The sequence below is a fragment of the Henckelia pumila genome, chromosome 4 (assembly GCF_033568475.1).
Source record: "Henckelia pumila isolate YLH828 chromosome 4, ASM3356847v2, whole genome shotgun sequence".
Taxonomy (NCBI): Eukaryota; Viridiplantae; Streptophyta; class Magnoliopsida; order Lamiales; family Gesneriaceae; genus Henckelia; species Henckelia pumila.
The window spans coordinates 43,510,214-43,516,244 of NC_133123.1; positions in this window are offsets into that span (position 1 = coordinate 43,510,214).

Below are 6,031 nucleotides of genomic sequence, written 5' to 3' on the forward strand. Positions count from 1 at the left end.
GCCATACGATCCACATTGTACTCTCGGCTATAGGCAATGAAATGCGCTGACTTGGTTAGTCGGTCCACCATAACCCAGATAGCATCACAGTTCCTCGGGGATACCGGTAAATGGGTCACAAAGTCCATTGTGATAAACTCCCATTTCCATTCAGGAATAGGCAGACTGTGAAGCAATCCTCCAGGTCGTCGGTGCTCTGCCTTGACCTGTTGACACACCAAATATCTCGAAACAAACTGATAAACACTGCGTTTCATTTCCTTCCACCAGAAACGAGTACGTAGATCCTTGTACATCTTGTTGCTCCCAGGATGAATACTCAACTTAGTGCGATGCGCCTGAGACAAAATCTCCTCTCGCAACTCTTCATCCTGCAGAATCACAAGCCTACCAGACAAACACAGAAAGCCATCTGACTGATAATGAAATCCAGACGAGCTACCCTTGTTAGCTAGACGAGCTAAACGCTGGGTCTTCGAATCAGACATCTGAGCATCTCGAATCCGCGAATACAAAGCTGGCTCAGATAGTATCGCAAACATCTGGATACTCTGCATACCTTTCTTATGCTTGAAGGTATACCCCGAAGTACAACAGTCACCGATCGCACTAGACATCGAACAAGTATGAAGTGCGGATAGTCGCACCTTGCGACTCAAGGCATCAGCGGTGAGATTAGCAGCTCTCGAATGGTACTTAATCTCGCAATCATAGTCCTTAAGCAAGTCCATCCAACGTCTCTGCCTCATGTTCAACTCCGCCTGAGTGAACAAATACTTGAGACTCTTATGGTCGGTGAAGATCTCAAATTTCTCGCCATACAGATAATGACGCCAGATCTTCAAAGCGAACACAATGGCTGCTAACTCCAAATCATGATCTGGGTAGTTGTCCTCGTGAAGCTTCAACTGTCTAGAAGCGTATGCGATCACATGCCCATTCTGAGTCAGAACACAACCTAACCCCTGAAGAGAAGCATCAGTGTATACCACATACCCTCCAGATCCTGACTGTAATGCCAACACCGGCACAGAAGTCAACCGCCGTCGAAGCTCACAGAAATTCTCCTCACACTCGGAGGACCACTCAAAATCCACACCCTTGCGGGTAAGCTGCGTCAAAGGTCGAGCTAGTTGAGAGAAGTTCAGAATGAAGCGACGATAATACCCTGCTAGACCCAAAAAACTACGGATCTCAGCAACTGTCGTCGGACGCGACCAATTAAGTACCGCTTCAATCTTGCTTGGATAAAATGAAATCCCTTCCCTGGATATGATATGGCCAAGAAAGACCACTCGATCCATCCAGAACTCACACTTGCTCAGCTTGGCGTACAACTGCTCATCCCGAAGAGTCTGTAGTACTAACCGCAAGTGAGAAATATGCTCTTCCGTATTACACGAATACACCAAGATGTCGTCAATGAAGACCACGACAAACTTGTCCAAATACTCCCTAAAAACACGGTTCATCAGATCCATGAATATAGCCGGTGCATTAGTCAAACCAAATGGCATCACTAGAAACTCGTAATGCCCATAGCGAGTACGGAATGCAGTCTTGGCTACGTCCTGATCACGGACTCTCAACTGATGATACCCAGATCTCAAGTCAATCTTGGAGTAAACTGACGTGCCCTGCAGCTGATCAAACAAGTCATCAATACGAGGCAACGGATACTTGTTCTTCACAATGACTCGATTCAGCTGCCGATAGTCAATGCACAGCCGCATCGACCCATCCTTCTTCTTTACAAAAAGAACAGGAGCTCCCCAAGGAGATACGCTAGGACGAATGTACCCCTTGTCCAAAAGATCCTGTAGCTGATTCTTCAACTCTCGCATCTCTGACGGAGCCAGACGATACGGTGCTCTAGAAATAGGCGAAGTACCCGACATCAACTCTATGCCAAACTCGACTTCCCTAGCAGGAGGAAAACCCGGAATCTCATCAGAAAATACATCTGGAAATTCATCCACAATAGGAATGCTCTCTTTCCCAATACTCTCAGCGGACAAATCAACTGCATAGATAAGGTAGCCTTCCCCGCCCGACTCTAGAGCTCTACAGGCTCTTAAAGCTGATACCAAAGGCATCGGGGGTCGCGCTCCCTCACCATAGAAAAACCAGCTCTCACTTCCCTCCGGATGAAAGCGTACTAATCTCTGATAGCAGTCCACTGAAGCTCGATAGGTAGTCAACATATCTATTTCCAGAATGCAATCAAAGTCGTCCATCGCTAGGACCATGAGATTTGCTAACAGAATGTTCCCTTCGAACTCTAAAAGGCAACCCATCACTAGACACTTAGCCAAAGCAGATTGGCCCGTCGGAGTAGAAACAGACATCACTACGTCTAGTGCAATGCATGGTAACTTATGCCTCTTAACAAAACGTGCAGAAATAAAAGAATGAGATGCACCAATGTCAATAAGTACAAGAGCAGGTATACCATAGAGCAGAAATGTACCTGCGATGACTTTCTCATACTCCTCCACTGCCTGATCATGTCTCAGGGCAAACACCTGGCCAGAAGCTCGTGGCCTCAAATGAGAACTCCCAGCAGGCTGTCCCTGCGACCTCTGCTGTACGGTGGCCTGAGAACCAGATCCTGAACCAGAACCAGAACCGCCTCCCCCAGATAGTCGACAATCCCTCCGGATATGACCAGTCTCTCCACAACGAAAACAAGCTCCAAAAGCTCTACGGCACTTGTCGGATAGATGGTTCTTCCCACAGTGATCGCACTTGTACTTCTTACCGAAACGGACAACACCTCCAGAACCAGAGGAAGAAGTAGATCCAGACTTCTTGAAAGATTGGGCACGGGGACCCAAAGAACTAGCAGGCCTCGACTGAGGGAAAGACCTGTTCCACCGAATGCTATCCTCCGCTTGGTGACAACGGCTCACCAAACCCTCGTAGAACATGTCGTCGCCAACCGCCACACGGTCATGGATCTCAGGGTTAAGGCCCTGAAGGAACATATTATACTTCATCTTTGAGCTATCAGCAATCTCGGGGCAATAGGATAGCAGATCAAAGAACCTCTGCTGATATTCATCAATAGGCATGGCTCCCTGTCGCAGACTCAGTAGCTCGCCTGCCTTCGACTGACGGAGTGCAGGAGGAAAATACCGCTTTTGGAAAGCTGTGCGGAACTCGGCCCAGGTGGCCACTCCTCTCGCCGCAACAAAAGGTGCAGAAGTAAACCTCCACCACCTGCGCGCACGTCCATCCAGAAGATAACCCAGGGTCTTCATCTTCTGCTCCTCGGTGCATTGGAAAGTCTGAAAAGTCATCTCCATGCGGTCTAACCAGTTCTCCGCATCCTCCGAAGACTCACCTCCAGTTAAGGGCTTAGGACCCATAGCTAAGAATCGACGCACAGTGAAACGCTCGTCGTCATGATGACGATGACGCCGTTCTCAACGAGGCTCCCGGTCGGCATCACCCCAACGCCCACCAATACTGACATGAGAACTCTGGTCGTCACGATCTGCCATCTACAAAAGTACCTCACGGTTACCTTATGCAGAGTCTAAATCCCAAGAATACTATGCATGCTCTGATACCATAAATGTAGTGACCCTTACCTGGATCACCTACTAAACAGAACTTAGGCATGCAATTAACTTAATAATACAGATATCAGAATAAACTTGCGGAAACCATAAACAAATACAATCCCAAGGAAAGGAATCTGTAATTTATCCAAATATTATACAACCAAATCGAATAGCTGTATCAACCCAAAACAACAGAAATAAAACCTAGACGAAGCTCCAGCTGACCAACCACTGCCTAGCCCCTCTTGGATCCACCAGCCTCGTCCAATCGCAAACCTGCCCCATGGAATAGGGTGTCCAGAAATACAGAGTACGAGACGTGAGAATAAAACGCTCAGTACGAGAGTATGAGTATACATGCATGCAAAGTGAACTCCCTATAAACTCGAGGTCAAGGATCAGATAACAGAGACAGACCGGGCCCTGGTATGTAGCACGCTGTGCCGTCGCTTCAGGAGGTGGCTCCCATACCGAAATACAAGTGGATATGCCGGACCCAAATCGATGGAAGTCCAACCACTAATAGGATAGGGAAAAACCCTACTAACAGACATTTCGAAGGAGATAGCTCAGTATGCAAATGAATGCAGCATAAATCAATGACATATAAACCATGCAGTCACATAATACATGCATACTCAGTCAGGATATCTCGAACAGTACTTTTGTACCTCAAATCAGTGCAAGTTCTACCAACTCTAGGTCCACGCCTATAGTCTGCTCTACACTGCCAAATGATACTACTATCATTAAAGTGCTCTAAATGCCTTAACTAAGCTATTTCATACTCCTAAATATTTATAGGAAGCAAAAGCTATACCTTCGTCCGTCGTTAACCCTTTGATGTCGATGCCTCCAGAACTTGGGCACAACTCTGCTACGAGTTCCGAACGCCTCGCCGACCGCCGGGTCAAGCCTAGGAAGGCTAGAACAACTCGAATAGACTAGAAAGGAGAGGGAAATACTCGGAATTGGCAATTGGAAATGAAGCCTCGGCCCTCTATTTATAGACAACGATCGGAACTTCCGATCCTCGATCGGAACGTCCGAACCTCGATCGGAACGTCCGATCCTGCCATCGGAGCCTCCGAAAATCCTGATCTGCCACGTGTCAAAATATCACTTGTTGACTTTGGATAGGGGTGATCCGAGCTTCCGATCCTGATCGGAGCTTCCGATCCAACCACACGTCATGCCTGACGTAATACCATCGGAGCTTCCGATCCTGCATCGGAGCTTCCGATCCTGTTTGGAGCTTCCGAACTCACCTTCGGAGCTTCCGAACTCTACCCAAGTAATTATGATTAATCCCTTAATTACTGATTTTGGTTACGGGCTACTACATTCTCCCCCACTTAAGATATTTCGTTCTCGAAATCAGATCTTAAGTACCGAATGTAATACAGAAATCAGAAACATTCTTTATTCAAATCAAACATTTATAGAGTTTGCAACTGAATACAACTTAAGAATGAAATCAAAACAACTCAGGATGGTCTTCACGCATCCTGTCCTCAAGCTCCCAAGTAGCTTCCTCAGTGCCTCGGCGCTGCCACTGAACTAAAACCAAAGGAATGACTTTGTTCCGTAAAACCTTATCCTTATAATCCAGGATACGAATAGGTTTCTCAACATAGGTCAAATCCTTGTTCACCTGAACCTCAGACCGCTGCAGAATATGAGATTCATCCGCCACATACCGTCGCAACAGAGATACGTGGAACACATCGTGAATACTGGATAGATGCGGTGGCAAAGCTAGTCGATAAGCCAAATCGCCAATGCTCTCCAAGATCTCAAACGGACCGATAAACCTGAGAGACAACTTGCCCTTATGGATAAATCTGAGAATCTTGCGGAAATGTGACACTCTCAGAAACACTTTCTCCCCGACATCGAACTGCAAAGGCCTACGCTTGATATTAGCATAGCTGGCCTGACGATCCTGTGCAGTCTTAATCCGTTTCTTGATCTGATCAACAATGTCTATCGCCTGCTGAATAAACTCCGGTCCCTCAGCCTGTCTCTCCCCCACTTCTTCCCAGAAGAGTGGAGTATGACAACGTCGACCGTACAACGCCTCAAAAGGTGCCATCCCAATACTAGTATGATAGCTGTTGTTGTACGCGAACTCGATCAATGGCAAATGATCCTGCCAGGCTGAACCAAAATCCATGACGCACGCTCTAAGCATATCCTCCAAAGTACGGATAGTGCGCTCTGACTGACCATCAGTCTCCGGATGATAGGCAGTACTCAAACTGAGAGTAGTACCCATCGCACACTGAACACTCCCCTAGAATCTAGAAGTGAACCTGGGGTCCCGATCGCTGACAATGCTCACAGGCACTCCATGAAATCGAACGATCTCCTGAATGTATAATCGAGCCATACGATCCACATTGTACTCTCGGCTATAGGCAATGAAATGCGCTGACTTGGTGAGTCGGTCCACCATAACC